The 22,385-nt window shown below is 36.1% G+C and overlaps 1 pseudogene; it reads right to left on the bottom strand.

Moving 5' to 3' along the window:
- Nucleotides 1-2,824: 2,824 nt before the first annotated feature.
- Nucleotides 2,825-4,048, bottom strand: LOC136794768 (uncharacterized; annotated as a pseudogene).
- Nucleotides 4,049-22,385: the final 18,337 nt, after the last annotated feature.

Genomic DNA, 22,385 nt, shown 5'->3' on the forward strand with positions numbered 1-22,385 from the left:
TCTTATAAGACCCCAGAGAGTTCCATTAGCTAGCAGTTCTGTGGATCTGGCTCACTTGCCAGGAAAAGGAAAGGAAATGAATTAGTAAAGTGAAATTTTGAAATAAGATTTGGATTTACAAAAGAAACTAGTTTTGAGAAGGTCACAAAAATCTTCTCAGTTCAGTAGAAGACTGAAACACAAATGAGAAAAATAAATGACATCAGCCTCCTGGTAAAAAGATAAGTCTTGATGACATTCATGACTGACACTTTTCTGAGTCTTCTGTGACCCACCCCACATTTAAAATTATCTGTGGCTTCTTGTGTATTAATAACAATGTTTGTGTTCAAAGATCACTATCTGAAATAGTTAACATCATTTATAATAGTTCTATTGAGTCTGCATCCCAGCATTGTAAGGGAGATCAACTTTAAATTGCAGACCAACAGCAAACTCTCTGGAATAAGAGAGGTAAATTTATTCCATTTTTGGAATATTTTATTTTCTTAGAAATTGATGGTTTTTTCATAAGCAAATATATATAAATGTTATCACAAAATTGTTTTTAAATAATTAGGATGTTCAGAATGCTCTGTTCATGAAAACACACTGTAAAAAGAAATCAACTGAAAATACTGCACATTTGTGAAAATCAAACAAAAAATCAGACAAATAGGGAGAATTTGATAACTAGTCTGATACAGCATTAGGAGACAATGCATTGAAAACCCAAAAGGAGAGCATATCTTCTTCACCCGTTTGTTAGTGGGAATCAGCACATTCTTGGCTTCAAGACAATTAATATTACTGCAGTAGCACGGGGCAGGGGTTCCTTCAAGTCAAGAGCTGGTGGGAAGAGGGTGTTTGGATTGGTCTGTTTAATAAGGAAAATAACTCAAAGGATCAAAGATCAAAGAGTTAAGAATGTTTCCACACCCATATTAGTCAGGGTTCTCCAAGGAAATAGAACAATTGGATATGTATCTAAAATGAGGTTTATTTTAGGGAACTGGCTCATATGGAGGCTGAGAATTTCCATGATCTTCCTTCTGCAAGCTGGAAACCCAGGAAAGACAGTGGGACAGTTCAAAGGCCTGAGAACCAGGAGCCAGTGGTATAAATTCCAACCTGAGTCTGAAGACCTGAGAACCAGGAGCAGTGCAGGAAAAGTTTGATGTTCCAGCTTATAGAATCAGGCAGAGTGAGAGAGAAAGAGGATGCAAATCCTCTCTTCCTCCACCTTTTTGTCTATTCAGGCCCTCAATGGACTGGATTGGGGAGGGCTATCCACTTTACTCAATCTACCAGTTCAAATGCTAAACTCTTCAGGAAACTCTCTTAGACACACACTCAGAAATAAGATTTATCCAGATATCTGGGCATCCTGTGGCCCACTCAAGTCGACATATATAATTAACCATCACAAGTGGTACAACAATCCTTAACCCATATTAACCTCTAAATAAAGGCAATAATAAGGTCATAGTTTCACCTAATATCATACTTCTCCTCCTCTTCTTTCCTAGAAAGAACACAGAACCTTCTTTCTTTCCTAGAAAGAAGAGGAGGAAACATCATTTTGAGTGATGTTTACTCTTCTTCTTGATAGCCTATAACTTAAATACCATGAAGTAAAATGAACAATATTAACTATTATGATATAAAGTTAATACACCTTATGTTATATGATAAGAGGATCAGAGTAGGAAGAAGAAAAGATTGTTTATAAGCATTTATGTATTCAAGTATGTTTGTAACAAAATAAGGAGAAATATTCATGACAATTACAGTCCTTATTTCTGTAACTTGTCATGTGATTGTAGCTGGTATGTGTAACAACCTTTTTCAACTACTCATTCTATATTCCCATTGCCTTTAGCAAGCACCTCAGCTGTTTGTTTATAGTTTCTTCCCCTGGTGGGGTGACCAAAACCTTCATTCTGGAAGGGTCTGGGTCATTAGTAGTCCCATCTGGATTAGGTTGTTGTGGTTTCCATTGACCTTACGCATAGGCCATAAGAGACACTAAGGGATCGCCCATACTCCAGATGTACTCCCCCTTATGCCTATTGCGGGTTCAAGTCCAACTTCTCCTTGGTAGTCAGCACAGTAAGCCTGTGGATTCAGGGAGTGGGCAGTCCAAAGTGGCTGGGCAACAGTCTTAATTTCCAGTTCAATGGAATCATTGCTGTGTCTCCTTGGAAGTGTTCCTCCCTTTGGAAGTAAGACCTCTAGGAGAGGAAAGCATAACGTCACAGGAACAGGAACACAGAACCTGTGAATACTGGCTATGTGAGAAAAAGCAACATATATGGAATGATGACTTAGAAAATAAATGCCCTTGTGGAGAGCACTGCCCCAGACTTATCATCTATTGCCATCTACCTGGCACTGTAATGAGTCTTCAAAAGGCTTTTCCACTATTCTATCAAGCCAGTTGCTTCAGGATGGTGGGGAACACAGCAAGACCAGTGAATTCCATGAGCTGATTGCCACACTTCTTTTGCTGTGGAGGGAGTTCCAATATATAAAGCAATTTTGTATGGAATACCATGACAGTGGATAAAGCATTTGGTAAGTCCATGGATAGTAGTTTGGGCAGACACATTACATCCAGGGAAGGCAAATCCATATCCACAGTAAGTACGTACTCCAGTAAGAAAAAGTGCCGCCTCCGTGATGGAAGCTGTCCAATGTAATCAACCTGCCACGAGGTAGATGGCTGATCACTCAAGTGAATGGTGCTTTACTGGGGACTCAGTATTGGTCTTTGCTGCTAGCAGAGTGGTCCGGGCAGCAGATCAGCTTGTACAACAGCCTGGACTTGTTCCAGAACCTTTTCCTACTCTGGGCTACACTCAAAACTAGCAGCTTTTTGAGACACTCATTATTTACTGGAGTATCACACCCAAATAAAAAATATGTTGTCTCCAAAATCTAAAGAGGCCTGGGCTTTGCATCTCTTTTTCAGTTGTAGAAGAAGGCTGATGCAACAACTTATCCTTTACCTTACAAGAGATATCTCAGCATGCCCCATACCACTGGACCATTAGAAATTTCACTGAGGTAGAAAGCCCTTTACATTTTTGTTGGATTTATTTCCCATCCTCCAGCTTTCAAATGTCTTACCAATGAGTCTACAGTAGTTGCTACTTCTTGCTCACTAGATCCAATCAGCATAATAGCATCAGTGGAATGGACCAATGTGATATCTGATGGAAGGAAAAGTGATCAAGATCCCTACAAACTAAATTATGACATAGAGCTGGAGAGCTGATATACTCCCGAGACAAGACAGTGAAGCTATATGGTTGGCTGTGCCAGCTGAAAACAAACTGCTGGATCTTAGTGATAGGAAGGAAGAAAAGGGCATTTGTCTGCTTAAGAGCTACATACCAGGTAATCAGGGGTGTGTTAATTTGCTCAATTACAGCATATCAGCCGCTGGACTGAAGTCACCACCTGGTTCAGTCTATGACAATCCACTGTAACTCTTCAAGAGCCATCTGTCTTCTGTACAGACCAAAGAGGTAAACTGAAGGCGTATGTGGTGGAAATCACCACCCCTCTATCCTTCAAGTCCTTTTTGATGGCACTAATCTCTATAAGTCCTCCAGGAATATGGTATTATTTTGGGTTTACTATTTTCCTAGATAGAGATTGTTCTATGGACTTCCAATTAGCCTTTTCCACCATAACAGTCCAAACAGCACAGCTCAGGGAACCAATGTGGGAATTCTGTCAGCTGCTGAATATGTCTCTTCCAATTATGCATTTAGGAATTGAGGAAATAATACATTCAGGAACAATGGACCCAAGGTGAGATGGACCTCCTGAGCTAAAATTCCACTGATTAACTGACCGACTGAAGCCTCTACTCTGACTGGTATATCGCACTGACATTTTGGGTGTCCAGTATTAGTGTCAGTTCAAAGGCGATGTCCAGCAGTTTCCATAAGGTCTGTTTATTTCCTTTTCCTCAATGCACAGTTACCCTGGTAAAAGGCTATAGCTTTCTTTGGGGAAGGAAAGGAGAAAAGTTAACAGTATAAATTGCTGGCAGCATACCAGAGTCCTTCCTTAAGAAGATCTGGCCTTCCCTTTATTCAAGGGCTTCTGGGTCTATAAACTGACTCAGATTTAACTAATTGAGCAACTCTGACCCTGTTTTTATGATTCCTGTTAGACTTCTGTTCACTTGACCTAAACTTGTCTGCTTATACAGATCAAATAAAGAATTTATTAGGCTATCTATTTCACTTCTAGAAACTCTGTGATCAAATCCTGCTGGACCTCCCTAATACTCCAGCCAGGGAGCACAATGGAGGCTAGTGGAGAGGGTGGTCCACTTTGAAATAGACACTATAACATCTCCTGGAGAACGTTTTTTTCAGTTTAGTCATTTTCACAGTTGACAAAAGACAACAAGTAAGGATATGTCCATGCCAGCAAGGTGCAAGACAGCCAGAAATTCATTTGAAAAGAGAGTAAACAGCTCCTAGAAGTTTGCCACCGAGGTTCATGAGATTCAGAACTGCTCTTCCTCCTTTCTCTCTTCTCATCTCTCGCTCTCATTGCCTCAGTATTATATATTTCTTTTAGAGCTTTTCAGCCTTATTGTGGAGACTGCAACAAAACCCAAAACTCGGTATTATAGTGAAAATATCTAAGATCAAAAGGAGATAAAAAACATAACTGTATGTAATCCAAAAATTGTATTTGTCACAGACTCGTTAAAAAAAAAGCAGCACAATATTTGCAACATTTTACAGAATATTAGAATGATGTTTTCACCTAAATGAATGGCATTAAAAATGAACATGTTAAAGTAATGGATAATTTTACTTCTTTTCTGTATTTTAGTTAACTTATTTTCTTAAATGGTGTATTAATTATGTAGGACATGCTATTAACCTAGCTGTGGTTTAATGTACTACTTCTTTGTTTCCCTGTTACACACACATTTGCTTTGACATAATTATGATTTGTACTGTGATATTTTAATTTTATTTTGCTTCTTTGGATACTCAAAAACCCGATTTTTTTTTTTTTTTAACAATACCAATACTTTACTGTGTTTTGCCTGGATGTTGTAGATATTTAGCAAAGATGTTTATTAGGGAGAAAGTAAATGTGTGCTGTTTGTAAGCAGTGTTTCCTGTGAACAAACTTTGAAAATTTAGTAGAGATATTTTAGAGAAGAAATGAAAATAACTTGACTTTTTAAATTTCTAAATTCCTTGGTTCTCAATATTATCATACTTTACTGAATGTATTTCTTATTAAAATATGTATCTTAAAAGACTTTTTCGGCCACTACTACACTTTTTTTTTTCATTGAGTAGAAAGAAGTGTTGCTATTATGTTATTTTGGTGGTTTATGGTAAGTGTCTATCATAATCAACCTATTGCTTATGACACACAGCTAAAATATTTCCTGCCTTGTTACAAGTTTATACTGTAGCTTACTGTCTCATCATACTTGCATTCTTTATGCATGTTGCATATCATTTAAATATTTTAATTGAGAATATAAATGCAAAACCCACAATTTTAATAACTAAAAACCGTCAATTACTCTACAGGGTCATATTAAGAATTTTGCCTTTCCTGAGCTTTTATTTACTAATGGATAAATATGTTAGGTACTTTGGGTTTTTGTTTGGATTTTACTGGCATTTTACTTTGATTTTTTTTGATATCTTTAATAACTCATACCATTATTTTAAAAATATTATATCAATCTTTAAAATGTGGCAAAATACTATATAACCTAAAATTATATAGTATCCGTGTCATATCAAAGGTTGAGTGCAAAGTAACACTAATAATCTTTATAAAAGTGACTTAAAGAAATACATTCTAGTTTTTATTTTAAAACATCACAAAGCCAGAGAAAACATATTACCTTTTTATTTAGATTAATAGGACTATTATTTCTGTCATTTTGCAGGAGCGAAATATTTTTTATGGCCATAGCCCTAAAATGAAATAGCATAATTATGTGCAGTTACCCTTCCTTAGAAATGCCTTTCTTTTAAATATTTGGCAAGTAAATAGGAACTGGAGTCAAAGGATCCTAATACTCCTGCAATATGATCGATGAGAAGGGAGTCAAACGCAAAGGGTGATTATTATTTATCACTGACATAACTTTAGTTCTGCTAATGGCTTTCAAAGATTTTATTATAAATTTCTTATAAAGAAGTTCAAGGTGGGCCAGTATAAATATTTCTTTTGAAAAATGAAACAAACATATGCTCTTGTATTGTCTTCAGAAAGACTCATTTTGCTGACCAGAGAAAAACAGGGAAGCAAGGTGAAATGTGCAAAATTCCAACTATACAGGCGTATTTCACAGATACTGTGCATTTGGTTGCAGACCACCACAATTAAGCGAATATCTCAATAAAGTGTCACATGGATTTTTTGGTTTCTCAGTGCATACAGAAGTTATGTTTCCATTATACTGTAGTCTGTTAAGTGTGCATTTGGCTTTATGTCTAAAAAAACAATGTACATACCTTAATTAAAAAGTACTTTATTGCTAAAAATGCTAACCATCTTCTGAGCCTCCAGCAAGTCATAATCTTTTTGCTGGTGGAGAGTGTTGCCTTGATGTTCATGGCTGCTGACTGACCAGGGTGGTGGTTGCTGAAGGTTGGGTGGCTGTGGAAATTTCTTAAAAATAAGACAACAATGAAGTTTGCCACACAGATTGAGTTTTCCTTTCATAAATGATTTCTCTACAGCATGTGATGCTGTTTGATAGTATTACCCACAGAACTTCTTTCAAAATTGGGGTTAATCCTCTCATACCCTACCACTACTTTATCAACTAAATTTATGTGATATTCAAAAACTTTTGTTGTCATTTCATCAATCTTCATGGCCATCTTCACCAGCAGTAGATTCCATGTCAAGAAATCACTTTCTTAGCACATCCATAAGAAGCAACTCCTCATCCATTAAAGCTTTATCTGAGATTGCAGCAATTCAGTCATACCTTCAGGCTCCACTTCTAATTCCACTGCTCTTGCTATGTCTATCACATTTTCAGTTTACTTCTTCCACTGAAGGCTTGAGCCCTTCCAAGCAATCCATAAGGGTTGGAATTAACTTCTTCCATGCTCTTATTAATGTTGATATTTTGACCTATTCCCATGAATCACAAATGTTCTTAATGGCATCTAGAATAGTGAATTATTTCCAGAAGGTTTTCAATGGACTTGGCCTAGATCCACTGGAGAAATTACTATCTATTGCAGCTATAGTTTTATGAAATGTATTTCTTAAAAATAATTAGACTTGAAAGTCAAAATTACTACTTGATCCATAGGCTGCAGAATGGACATTGTGTTAACAGGCAAGAAAGCAACATTAATCTTATTATACATCTTCACAGAGCTCTTGGGTGACAGGTACATTGTCAATGAGCAGTAATAATTTGAAAAATATCTTTTTTTCTGAGCAGTAGGTTTCAACAGTGGGCTTAAAATATTCAATAACCAATATTGTAAAGAGATCTGCTGTCATCCAGGCTTTGTTGTGCCATTTATAAATCACAGAGAGTGGATTTAGCCTAATTCTTAAGGGACATAGGATTTTCAGAATGATAAATGAACAGTGACTTCAACTCTGAAGCACCAGCTGCATTATCCCCTAAAGAGAGAGTCAATCTGTCATCTGAAGCTTTGAAATCAGCAACTGGCTTCTCCTCTCTAGCTATGAAAGTCTGAGATGGCATCTTCCAATGTAAGGCTGTTTCAGCTACACTACAAATCTGTTGTTCAGTGTAGCCGTCTTCATTGATTATCTTAGCTGGATCTTCTGGACAACTTGCTGCAGCTTCTGCATCAGCGCTTGCTGCCTCACTTTGCACTTTTATGTGATGGAGTTAGCATCTTTCCTTAAACTTCATGAACCAATCTCTGCTGGCTTCAAACTTTTCTTCTACAGACTCTGCACCTCTCTCAGACTTAACAAATTTAAAGAGACTTACGGTCTTGCTCTTGCTTTGGCCTAAAGGGAAAGTTGTAGCTGGTCTGATCTTCTACCTGGACCACTAAAACTTTCTGTATGTTAGCAATAAGGCTGTTTCACTTTCTTATCACTCATGCGTTCACTGCAGTAGCACTTTTAATTTCCTTTAAGAACTTTTCCTTTGTATTCACAAGCTAACTGGTCCAAGAGGCCCAGCTTTCATCCTATCTCAGCTTTACACTGCCTTCCTCACTAGTCATTTCTAGCTTTTGATTTGAAGTCAGAAATGTGAGACTCTTCCTTTCACTTGAAACTTAGAGGCCACTATAGGGTTATTAATTGGCCTAATTTCAATATTGTTATGTCTCAGGGAATAGGGTAGCCTGAGGAGATGTAAAGAGACAGTGCTGGTAGTTGGAGCAGTTAGAACACACACACCATTTATTAAGTTCACTGTGTATCTGGGTAAGGTTCATGGCACCCCAAATAATAACAACAGCAACATCAAAGATCACTGATAACAAATCATAGATCACCATAACAAGTAGAAAAATAATGAAAAAGTTTGAAAGAATTACCAAAACGTGACACAGAGACATGAAGTGAGCAAATGCTTATTTTTAAAAAATGGCACTGATAGACTTGCTGGATGCAGGGTTGACGCAAACCTTCAATTAAAAAAACAAAACAAAACAATATCTGTGAAGCAGAATAAAGTGAAGCACAATAAAACAAGGTATGCTTAAAATTCCATAAAATCTAAAATTATCCCAGCAAGTTTTTTTTTTCTCTAGGAAAGATTCAGGTTATCCACATGACAGTGATTTGACAATATTATAAAGCTGAGACTCATTTAGTAGTTCCTATGCTTGAAAACAATTCTTAACATATAATTCTCAATTAGTTGAACAATAATGTTAATAAGGCAGTATTAACCTATGGCAGTGAATTCTCAAAACTTGCTGTATATTTATAATCAGCTGAAGGGCTCTAAAAACTTCTCAATGTCCAAGCTCTGCCCTTGCATATCTCTAGACATGAGACCTAAGTATCAGCCTTTTTTCAAAACTTCCCCAGGTAATTCCAATTGCAATCACATTTGATCACTAGTGACACAGGAACCAGACAAAACAAATATTCAGTTGAGGCAGACTTGAATTAAAAATTACATGGAGTCAGAATTAATCAATCGTTCCTCATCTATAAAAAACAGGAAACACTTTTCCTAAATATATGGCTAATCCTACACATCATCTAAACATTACCAAAACATATAATGTTAGTGCTGTAGCTCTTGTTGGATGTAATCTTGTTCACCTTCTTACTGACTATAGTTGACATTGCCTGTGAGTCTTATTTTTCTGTAGTAAAGACAACTCTGGGTTTTTTCCCCCCACAAAAAGACTAGGCATGATCAAATGACAGGGTTTCTTATTTCCTGTCTTCTCTGTGTCACATTTTCATTTTCTTGATATTGTTTCACTTCCTTTTTAGATCACATTATTTATTCTGCTAGGGCATCTTCATTGGGTATACCACTGTTTATACAAGTGTAAGCTGTGGTCCACCTACATCAGAATAAGCTGATTTAAGAAGCAGATTTATGAGCCCTACCAAAGAATAATTTCAAGGAACCTCTAGAGTAGGACCCCTTTTATAATTTGTATGAGAGGTGATTCTTACGCACATGAGAACCACTATTTTAGGCATTCTTCATGCTCTAAATCTTTAGGCAGAAAAGCAAAATCATTAATAAAACAGTTTTGTACATAAAATCACAGACCACTATAACTTTCTTCAGTTTTCACCCTCTTATAGATCAAGGTAACCCATATTTTTCCATAGCTGTCAGCTGATTATTGCTCCCAGGAGTATAGGGTTTAGTGCTAATTCAGCTTTCATGCCCACCTGTCTTCCCCCACTTGTTTCCTCTAATGTTATGCCCAGGCGTCAACATTTAGTATTTGTTATCGGCGATTCTACAGCCTGGCTGCACATTAAAATCAACTGGTAAGGTTTTAAAAATTACTGATGCCTTAGCATGACTTCGTAAAATTACAATTAAATTATCCTGGGATGCGACCCAGGCATGGCTATAGTTTTTTTAATCCCAGCTTATTATAACAGACAGTCAAAGTTTAAAACCACTGAGCTACCTGTTAGCACAATAGTTTGGTCTGCAATTTTATCAGGAACTCAGGTTTTCAGTTCATTATGATTTCAAGCATCAGGACTAAAGTATTAGTCCCAGGGTATTAAGGTATAATAAATACACAGTCTTACTTTACCACACAAATATCAGAATACTGAAAAGAATAATAACATCTCTCAGTTTGAAAAGTCCTGTTTTCAAGCTGCTGTTGCATCTATCTTCAGAATTTATTGCCTGGGTTGCAGATGGTAGAGTGCTACTTAGAAGAGACACCATGTTGGGAAAACCACACTGCTGTGCAATTAATAAGCAGTGGAGTTTCATTTTCCACACCCTCCTAGTTACCAGCTGAAAAGAATCTTTATTGACTTACAAGGTTAACTAACCTTATAAATTTGATATATATAAATGTATTTACTTTTTAAAAATGTTTTATTCAATGACTTCCCTGGCAGCACAGTGGTTAAGAATCTGCCTGCCAATGCAGGGGATATGGGTTCAATCCCTGGTCCGGGAAGATCCCACATGCCACAGAGCAACTAAGCCTGTGCACCACAGCTACACAGCCTGTGCTCGAGAGCCCATGCGCCACAACGACTAAGCCTGTGTGCCACAACTACTGAAGCCCATGCACCTAGAGCCCGTGCACCGCAACAAAGAGTAGCCCTTGCTCACCACAACTAGAGAAAGCCTGCAAGCAGCAATGAAGACCCAACACAGCCAAAAATAAATAAATAAATAAATAATGTTTTATTCAAATGACAAGTAAATAAATATGTTGAGAAATATTTTACAAATATTTGTTTCAAGGACAAGTCAGTAGAGAAACTGTCTTTATCATTGCTTGATTCAAAAAAACATTTCAGTATGCTGTGATATTTTTGTGTCATATCAGATAAGAAAATTGATTTTTCAAGGCGTATTTCTTATTTTTGTGGACATTCCATCCAATAAGTAAGCAGTGACCAGGCAGTGTGAAATTTTCCTATTGCTTGTATACATCTTTATATTGTTACAGCTTTTATGTATTCAGAAATTCAAATGTATTTATTAATTATTGCTAAAGGAAATGCACAGGGAAGGTGAGATAAAGCGAGTGGAGTAGGAAGACCCTGAGGTCACCTCCCCGCATGAACACACAAAACTAGAACTACATATAGAGAAATTCTCTCTGAGAATGAACTGAAGACTAGCTGAATGGCTCTTCTACAACCAAGCTTAAAAAGAAAGAACCACAGAGTCTGGTAGGAGGGAAGAAGTGATCTAGTCAGGACCCACACTGCTGGTGGGTGATCCAGAAGAGGAGGAAGATATCACAAGCATGGGGATCCTCCCAAAGGAGTGAGGAACTCAAGCCCCATATGGGGCACCCTAGCCTTGGATCTGGCACCAAGGAAATGAGCCCCCTTTGCTGGTTTAAAAACCAGTGAGGCTTACTGGAGGGCTATTAAAAACCAAGACTCTGCTCTTGAAGAGCAGGAAGACAGATTTGCTTGCTCCCAGCCCCAGCACAGAAGATTGAAAACTTTCTGGTGCTCAGGCCGGCCTGCCAGAACCACCCCAGTATGCCCCAGTATGCACCATGCTCCTGCTGCAGTCCTTCTGGATTCCGTACCATTCCCAGCCAAGGTGGAGACTGCCATCACATGTACTGGGGAGAAGCTGATCTAGCACAGATTTGCAGCTGAGCCTCTCCAGCCCCAGGCCCAACCCCAACCAAGGAAAAGACTACTATTGTGCCAGGGAGAAGCTCAGAACTGTGGCTTCCAGCCCCTCTGGCCCCATCCCAATGCAACCACATCCCTGACCAAAGCAGAGACAACAGCTGTGCTGGGGAGAAATGGAGGTAGCTCAGATTTGCAACTCCAGTACCTCAAGCCCCTGGCCCTGCCCTCAAACAACTTGAAGACTGCCATGACCCTGGGGAGAAGCATTGCTCCCTCAGGGCTCCTGCTCTAGCACCTTGGGCCCTGGACCGGCTCCCCATCAGGGCACAACTGTCAATGAACCCAGGAAAATCCCCAACTCCTACCTGGCTCTGGCTCTAACCCCTCTAACTCTAGCCTATGCTCCACCAGGTAGCGAATTTTAAACAAAATGAGAAGGCAGAGGAGTACATTCCAAGCAAAAGAACAAGATAAAACGCCAGAATAAAGCCTAATGAAATGGAAATAAGTAGTTTACCTGATAAAGAGTTCAAGGTAATAGTAATAAAATGCTTACTGAACTCAGAAAAAGAATAGAGGAACACAGTGAGAACTTCAACAAAGAACTAGAAAATATAAAAGAACCAATAAGAACAGAAAAACATAGTAACTGAAATGAAAAATATACTAGAAAGAATTAACAGCAGCTTAGGTGATACTGAAGAATGCATAAGCAATCTGGAAAACAGAATAGTGGAAATCACCCATCAGAAAAGCATAAAAGTATTTTACTTTTTTTTGTTTGTTTGTTTGTTTTTGGTCAATGAGGACAGTTTAAGAAACTTCTGAGACAACATCTAGTGTACTGTCATTCACATTATAGGGGTCCCAAAAGGAGAAGAGAGACAAAGAGGCAGAAATTGTATTTGATGAAATTATAGTTGAAACCTTCCCTAAGCTGAAGAATGAAACAGATATCCAGCTCCTGGAAACACAGGGAGTCCCAACCAAGATAAACCCCCCAAAATCCACACCAAGATATGTCATAATTAAAATGGCAAAGTTAGAGAATTTTAAAGGCAACAAGAGAAAAACAGAGTCACATACAAAGGAACCCTATAAAGCTCTCAGCGATTTTTCAGCAGAAACGTTTCAGACTAGAAGGAAGCAGCATGATATATTTAAAGTGCTGAAAGGAAACAAACAAACAAACAAACAAAAAACTACAATCTAGAATACTCTACCCAGCAGATTATCATTCAGAATTGGAGGAGAGAGAGAATTTCCCAGATAAGCAAAAACTGAAAGAGTTTATCACCGTTAAACTGGCCTTGCAAGAAATGTTAAAGGTTTTTTTTTTTAAGCAAAAGAGAAAAGGCTATAACAAAAAATTAAAACACATATGAAGGGGAAAATTTCACTGGTAAAGATAAATATATAGTAAAGCAAATAGATCGACCACTTAAGCTAGTAAAAAGGTTAAAAGACAAAAATTGCAAAATAAACTATAACTGTGGTAAACAGTTAAGGGATAGACATGAAGATTTAAAATATGACATCAAAAACAAAATGAGAGGGAGGCGTAATAAATGTAGAGCTTTTAGAATGTGTTTGAAATTAAATAACTATCAGTTCAAAGTAAGTAGATATAGGTCAATATATCTGAACCTCATGGTAAGCACAAATTCAAAAACCTACAGTACATACACAGAATTCAAAGAAAAAGGAACCCCAACATAAAACTAAAGAAAATAAACTACAAGGGAAGTGACTAAAAGAAGAAGAAAAGAACAAAGGAGTAAAAAAAACAATCAAAAAACAAGTTTAAAAAATGACAGTAAGTACATACCTATCAGAAATCACTTTAAAAATAAATGCTCTAATCAAAAGACAAATGGTGGCTAATTAGATAAAAAACAAGACTTATTTATATGCTGCTTACAAGTAACTCACTTCACAGCTAAAGACACACACAGACTAAAAGTCAGAGGATAGAAAAAGATATTTCATGCAAATGGAAGCAAAAAGAAAGCTTTAAGGTAGCAATACTCATATCACACAAAGTAGAACTTAAACTAGATTCTACAACAAAAGATACTAAAGGGCATTATATAATAATAATAAAGAGGTCAATCCTAGAAAAAATATACAACACTCATAAACATATATGCACCTAATATAGGAGCACCTATATATATGAAGTAAATATTAGCAGACAGAAAGAGAGAAACTGACTGTAATACAGTAATAGTAAGGAACTTTAATACCCCACTTACATCAATGGATAGATGATCCAAACAGAAAATCAATAAGGAAACAGTGGCCTTAAATGACACTTTAGATTACATGGACTTAATAGATATCTATAGAACATTCAATCCAAAAACAGTAGAATACACATTCTTTTCAAGTACACACAGAACTTCTTCCAGGATACATCACGTGCCAGACCACAAAAGAAGTCTCAAGTATATCAAGTATCCTTTCTGGCCATAAAGGTATGAAACTAGAAATCAATTACAGGAAGAAAGTGAAAAAAAAAAAAACCCCACAAACACACAGATACTAAGCAACATGCTACTAAAAAAAAAAAATGGGTCAACAAAAAAATTAAAGAGGAAATTTTAAAATACCTGGAGACAAATGAAAATGGAAACACAACATTCCAAAATCTGTGGGATGGAGCAAAAGCAGTTCTAAGAAGGAAGTTTATAGTGCTGTAAGCCTGCACAGGAAACAAGAAAAATCTCAAACAATCTATTCTTATGCCAAAGGAACTAGAGAAAAAAACTCCATAGTAAAAAAAGAAAAGTAATAAAGATCAGAGTGGAAATAAATGAAATAGAGCCTTAAAAAATAGAAAAGATCATGAAACTAAGAGCTAATTCTTTGAAAAGATGAACAAAATTGATAAACCTTTAAGCAGACTCATCAGGAAAAAGCGAGAGGGCCCAAATAAATAAATTCAGAAACGAAAGAGAAGTTACAACTGACACCACATTAAAAAAAAAAAATCATAAGACATTACTTTGAACAATTATACACCAAAAAAACCTGCACAACCTAGAAGAAATGGATAAATTCCAAGAAATATACAATCTTCCAAGACCGAGTCAGGGAGAAATAGAAAATCTGAACAGACCAAATACTAGTATTGGATTCAAATCAATAATCAAAAAAGTCACAAAAAACAATAACCAGGACCAGAGGGTTTCATAAGGGGAATTCTACCAACATTTGAAAAGGAGTTAATATCTATCCTTCTCAAACTATTCCAAAAAATTTAAGAGAAGAGAACATGTCCAAGTGCATTCTACAAGGTCCGAATTATACTGATACCAAAACAAAGACACTAAAAAAAAAATGAACATTACAGGCAAATATGTCTAATGAACATACATGCAAAAATCCTCAACAAAATATTAGCAAACTAAATTCAAGAAGATTTTAAAAGGAGACATCAAGATCAAATGGGATTTATTCCAAGGATGCAAGGATACATCAATATCCACAAATCAATTAACATTAATAAAAGAAGGATACAGAAACCTCTGGGACAACACTAAATGCACCAACATTCGAATTATAGGAGTCCCAGAAGAAAAAGAGAAAAAGAAAGGGTCTGAGAAAATATTTGAAGAGATTATAGTGGAAAACTTCCCTAACATCGGAAAGGAAATAGTCACTTAAGTCCAGAAAGCACAGAGAGTCCCATACAAAATAAACCCTAGGAAAAACACACCAAGACACATATTAATCAAACTAACAAAAATTAAATTCAAAGAAAAATATTAAAAGCAGCAAGGGCAAAACAAAAAATAACATAGAAAGGAATCCCCATAAGGTTATCAGCTGATTTTTCAGTGGAAACTCTGCAGGCCAGAAAGGAGTGGCAGGATATACTTAAAGTGATGGAAGAGAAAAACCTAAAACCAAGATTACTCTACCCTGCAAAGATCTAATTCAGATTCAATGGAAAATTCAAAAGTTTTTCAGACAAACAAAAAGTAAGAGAATTCAGCACCACCAAACCAGCTTTACAACAAATGCTAAAGAAACTTCTCTAAGCGGGAAACACAAAAGAAAAAGACACACAAAGACAAGCCCAAAACAATTAAAAAAATGGTAATAGGAACATACATTTCAATAATTACCTTAAATGTAAATGGATTAAATGCCCCAACCAAAAGACATAGACTGGCTGAATGGATACAAAAACAAGACCCGTATATATGCTGTCTACAAGAGACCCACTTCAGACCTAGGGACACATACAGACTGAAAGTGAAGGGATGGAAAAAGATATTCCATGCAAATGGAAATCAAAAGAAAGAGTAGCAATACTCGTATCAGAAAAAAATAGACTTTAAAATAAAGACTGCTACAAGAGATAAGGAGGGACACTACATAATGATCAAACCATCAATCCAAGAAGAAGATATAACAATTATAAATGTTTATGCACGCAACATAGGAGCACCTCAATAAATAAGGCAAATGCTAACAACCATGGAAGGAGAAATTGATAGATAGTAACACAATAATAGCAGGGGACTTAACACACCACTTACACCAATAGACAGATCATCCAAACAGAAAATAAATAAGGACACACAAGCTTTAAATGACACAATAGACCAGAGAGATATAATTGATATTTATAGAACATTAGACCCAAAAGTGGCAGAATACACTTTCTTCTCAAGTGCACATGGAACATTCGTCAGGATAGATCACATCTTGGGTCACAAATCAAGCCTCGGAAAATTTAAGAAAATTGAAATCGTATCAAGCATCTTTTCTGATCACACACTATGAGACTGGAAATCAATTACAGAAAAAAAAAACAGTAAAAAACACAAATACATGGAGGCTAAACAGTGTGCTACTAAATAACCAAGAGACTACAGAAGAAATCAAAGAAGAAATTTAAAAATACATAGAAACAAATGACAATGAAAACACGACGACCCAAAACTTATGGGATGCAGCAAAAGCAGTTCTAAGAGGGAAGTTTACAGCAATTCAATCTCACCTCAAGAAACAAGAAAAATCTCAAATAAACAATCTAACCCTACACTTAAAACAACGAGAGAAAGAAGAACAAAGAATCCCCAAAGTCAGTAGAAGGAAAGAAATCATAAAGATCAGAGCAAAAATAAATGAAATAGAAACAAAGAAAACAATAGCAAAGATCAATAAAACTAAAAGCTGGTTCTTTCAGAAGATGAACAAAATTGATAAACCCTTAGCCAGACTCATCAAGAAAAAAAGGGAGAGGACACAATCAATAAAACTACAAATGAAAAAGGAGAAATTAAGACTGACACTGCAGAATTATAAAGGATTATAAAAGACTACTACAAGCAACTATATGCCAATAAAGCGGACAACCATGAAGAAATGGACAAATTCATGGAAAGGTACAATTTTCCAAGACTGAACCAGGAAGAATTAGAAAATATAAACAGACCTATCACAAGTAATGAAATGGAACTGTAACTAAAAATCTTCCAACAAACCAAAGTCCAGGACCAGATGGCTTCACAGGTGTATCCTATCAAACGTTTAGAGAAGAGCTAACACCCATCCTTCTCACACTCTTCCAAAAAACTGCAGAGGGAGAAACACTCCCAAATTCATTCTATTAAGCCACCATCACCCTGATACCAAAACCAGAAAAAGATATCACCAAAAAAGAAAATTATAGATCAATATCACTGATGAACACAGATGCAAAAATCGTGAACAAAATACTAGCAAACAGAATCCAACAGCATATTAAAAGGATCATACACCATGATCAAGGGGGATTTATCCCAGGGATGCAAGGATTATTCAATATATGCAAATCAATCAATGTGATACACCATATTAACAAATTGAAGGATAAAAATCATATGATCATCTCAATAGATGCAGAAAAAGCTTTTGACAAAATTGAACACCCACTTATGATAAAAACTCTCTGGAAAATGGGCACAGAGGAAACCTACCTCAACATAATAAAGGGCATATATGACAAACCCACAGCAAGCATCATACTCAACAGTGAAAAACTGAAAGCATTTCCACTAGGATCAGGAACAAGACAAGGATGTCCACTCTCACCCTTTCTATTCAACATAGTTTGGGAAGTCCTAGCCACAGCATTCAGAGAAGAAAAAGAAATAAAAGGAATACAAATTGGAAAAGAAGAAGTAAAGCTGTCACTGTTTGTTGATGACATGATACTATACATAGAAAATGCTAAAGATGCCACCAGAAAACTACTAGAACTAATCAGTGAATATGGTAAGGTTGCAGGATACAAAATTATGCCAGAAATCTCTGGCATTCCTATACACCAAGAACAAAAAATCAGAAAGAGAAATTAAGGAAACACTCCCATTTACCACTGCAACAAAAAGAATAAAATACATAGGAATAAACCTGCCTGAGGAGGAGAAAGACTTTTCAGAAAATTATAAAACACTGATGAAAGAAACCAAAGATGACATAAACAGATGGAGAAATCCACCATGTTCTTAGATTGGAAGAATCAATATTGTGAAAATGACTATACAACTCAAAGCAATCTACAGATTCAATGCAATCCCTTTCAAACTACCAATGGCATTCTTCACAGAATTAGAACAAAAAATTTTCCAATTCGTATGGAAACACAAAGACCCCGAATAGTCAAAGCAATCTTGAGAAAGAAAAGCGGAGTTGGAGGAATCAGGCTCCCTGACTTCAAACTATACCACAAACCTAGAGTAATCAAGACAGTATGGTACTGGCACAAAAACAGAAATATAGATCAATGGTACAGGATAGAATGCCTAGAGATCAACCCAAACACATATGGGCACCTAATTTACGACAAAGGAGGCAAGAACATACAATGGAGAAAAGTCAGCCTCTTCAGTAAGTGGTGCTGGGAAAACTGGACAGCTACATGTAAAAGAATGAAATTAGAACATTATCTAACACCATACACAAAAATAAAGTCCAAATGGATTAAAGATTTAAATGTAAGACCAGACACTATAAAACTTTTTGAGGAAAACATAGGAAAAACACACTTTGACTTAAACCACAGCAAGATCTTTTTTGACCCACCTCCTAGAGTAATAGAAATAAAAAACAAAAATAAACAAATGGGACTTAATTATACTTAAAAGCTTTTGCACAGCAAAGGAAAACCATAAGCAAAACAACGCTCAGAATGGGAGAAAATATTTGCAAATGAAACAACAGACAAAGGATTAATCTACAAAATTAATATACAAACAGCTCATGGAGCTCAATATCAAAAAAACAAACAATCCAGTTAAAAAGTGGGGGGAAGACCTAAATAGACATTTCACCAAGGAAGACATATAGATGGCCAAGTGGCACAGGAAAAGATGTTCAACATCACTAATTGTTAGAGAAATGTAAATCAAACTACAGTGAGGTATCTCCTCACACCAGTCAGAATGGCCATTATCAAAAAAGCTAGAAACAATAAATTCTGGAAAGGGTGTGGTGAAAAGGGAACTCTGTTGCACTGTTGGTGGGAATGTAAATTGATACAGTCACTATGGAAAACAGTATGGAGTTTCCTTAAAAAACTAAAAATAGAAATACCATATGACCCAGCAATCCCACTACTGGGCATATACCCTGAGAAAACCATAATTCATAAAGAGACGTGCACTACAATGTTCATTGCAGCTCTATTTACAATAGCCAGGACATGGAAACAACCTAGACATGGAAACAACCTAAGTGTCCACCGACAGATGAATGGATAAAGAAGATGTGGCACATATATACAATGGAATATTACTCAGCCATAAAAAGAAACAAAATTGAGTTATTTGTAGTGAGATGGATGGACCTAGAGTCTGTCATACAGAGTGAAGTAAGTCAGAAAGAGAAAAACAAATACCGTATGCTAACACATATATATGGAATCTTAAAAAAAGAAAAAAAAGAAGCTGGTACTGATGAACCTAGTTGCAGGGCAGGAGTAGAGGTAGACATAGAGAATTGACTTGATGACATTCAGTGGGAGGGCGAAGCTGGGGCAAAGTAAGAGTAGCATCGACATATATACACTACCGAATGTAAAAAATAGTTGACTGGTGGGAAGCAGCCGCATAGCACAGGGAGATCGGCTCAGTGCTTTACAATGACCTAGAGGGGTGGGATAGGGAGGGTGGGAGGGAGGCTCAAGAGGAAGGGGATATGGGGACTTGTGTATGCATACTGCTGATTCACTTTGTTGTGCAACAGAAACTAAAATGGTATTGTGAAGCAATTATACTCAAAGATCTATTTTTTTAAAAAAAGGATAAAAATCCAATGATCATCTCAACAGAATGCAGAAAAAGCATTTTACAACACTGAACATCCATTCATGAAAAAAATTCAACAAAGTTGGTATAACAGGAACATACCTTGACATAATAAAGGTAACTTATGACAAGTAAAATTTTTATTCTAAATACTAACAATAATATCTTCTGTAAATGAAAAGAGTTGTCTCATTTTCTAATATATATGAGTTTTGCTTCTTTATCTTGCCTTGCGGCACTGGTTAACAGCCTGCAGGAAAATGTTAAATTGAGGCGGCAAAAGCAGACATCATGCCATGCCCCTGCACTTAGGAGAAAAGTGTGTTTACTGTAGGTTTTTTTTATAGATACCCATCATCAGATTGAGGGGTTTCTCTTGTAACCTAGGTTTGCTGTCAGTTATATTATTGTATTATTTTTTACATAACAGGCGTTATTTTTTCAAAAATTTTGGCAGTTGAGATGATGATATAATTTCTCATTTATTTTATTTGAGGTATTTAATTTTTGATAATTAAACCAAAGTTAAATTTCTGGGGATAACACAGTTATTTATTATTTATTTTATACAGTGTTGATTTTGTTTTGTCAGTATTTTGTTAAGAAATTTTGTATTTCTGCTCTGGAGGGATAGTATTCTTTAATTTTTTTCTTTGTAATATTTTTCATGTTTAGATATAGGCATTATGTTGGCCCCCATCTTAGGCCACTCAGACTGCTATAACACAATACCACAGATTGGGTTACTTTTAAACTTTTATTTCTTACAGTTCTGGAGGCTGTAAGTCCAAGACGATTGTGCTAGCAGGGTCAGGTGAGGACCTTCTTATGGGTTGGAGACTGCCAAACTCACTGTGTCATCACACAGTGGAAGTGGCTAGAGAGCTCTGTGTGGTCTCTTATAAGAGCACAAATTCCATTCATGAGGGCTCTTCCCTCATGACCTAAGTACCTCTCATAGGACCCACCTCCTAATAGTATTGTGTGAGGGTCAGAATTTCAACATATGAATTTAGGGGAGATACAAACAGCCTCATAAAATGAATTTCATATTTTTACATTTGTTTGATATTTAGCAATTTGTTCTTTGCTCCTTCTTTATCACCTTCTGTTGAGTCAACTGGATTTTATACCCTGTATTGACACTTTAGCTACTTCTCTTTTTATTATTTTTAATAGTTTCCATAGATACTACCACATGCATTTCTATGTAATAATACTGGCTTTGAACACTATTATGCTACTTCATAAAGCAGTGTAAAAAAACTTAAGCTTTTATGCTATTATTTTATTAGTATTTTATGTATGACATAAATACTATACTACATTGTTAGTATTGCTGCTTTAATCACTTATTAATCTTTTAAAGAAATTAAGGAAAGCAAGTATATCTTCCTCAATATGTTTGCATATTACCAGTCCTGTGCTCTTCATGGACATTTTCCATGTCCTGTGCACTTCATTCATCCTCATACATTTGGAATTTCATAATTTACTTCAGCTAGGAATATTTCTTTCCACATTTCTTATAGTAAAGATCTACTAGAGACAAAATCTGGCTCAGAATACAAAAGACAGAGCTTGAATACTGTCAATATGTTAAGGCCGTATTAGAGAGACAATCCACTTCCACCCCTAAGGAAACTTGGACCCCCAAAAGATAACACTTTGCAGAAAAAAATCACCCTATATAGAGAGGAAATACATATGCCTTTCTCAAATTCTACTTAGAGCACAACAGACAAGATGAAATAAGCATCCCTTAAGAATGCTTAACCATATGCCCACATGAATCTGAAATTGGTCCATGAATTCATATTACCTGTATAGTTCAAAGCACACTAGTTAATATTTTTAGTGTTGTCCCAAATCAGTACTGCTCTGAGGTGCCTGACAGAAACAAACCAACTGAAAAAATGAATTTCAAATGACAACCTCAAGAAAATCCTACTAAGAAAAAAAAAAAAAATCAGACTATGAGACATAGTATTTAAGTCACTAAACATATTAATAAATGAGCCAGAATGCTAAAAGATAAAATAAGTTATAATTATCAGTTAAAGAATATTAGTTTATTTACAGTACTTAAAATATAAAGGAGATATTGAAATCATAATGAAGGAGCAATGATCCATAAAAATTAAGCAAGGTGGTCTTTTTAAAGATAGAATATCTAAGATTTTAATATATAATAATTAAAATTAGAAACTCTTTGCAGGGAAAGAAGTAACAGACTTGACATTGCTGAACAGTGAACTGGTGAATAAAAAGATATGTCTGGGGCTTCCCTGGTGG

Source organism: Kogia breviceps, chromosome 9, assembly GCF_026419965.1.
Source record: "Kogia breviceps isolate mKogBre1 chromosome 9, mKogBre1 haplotype 1, whole genome shotgun sequence".
NCBI classification, from domain to species: Eukaryota; Metazoa; Chordata; class Mammalia; order Artiodactyla; family Physeteridae; genus Kogia; species Kogia breviceps.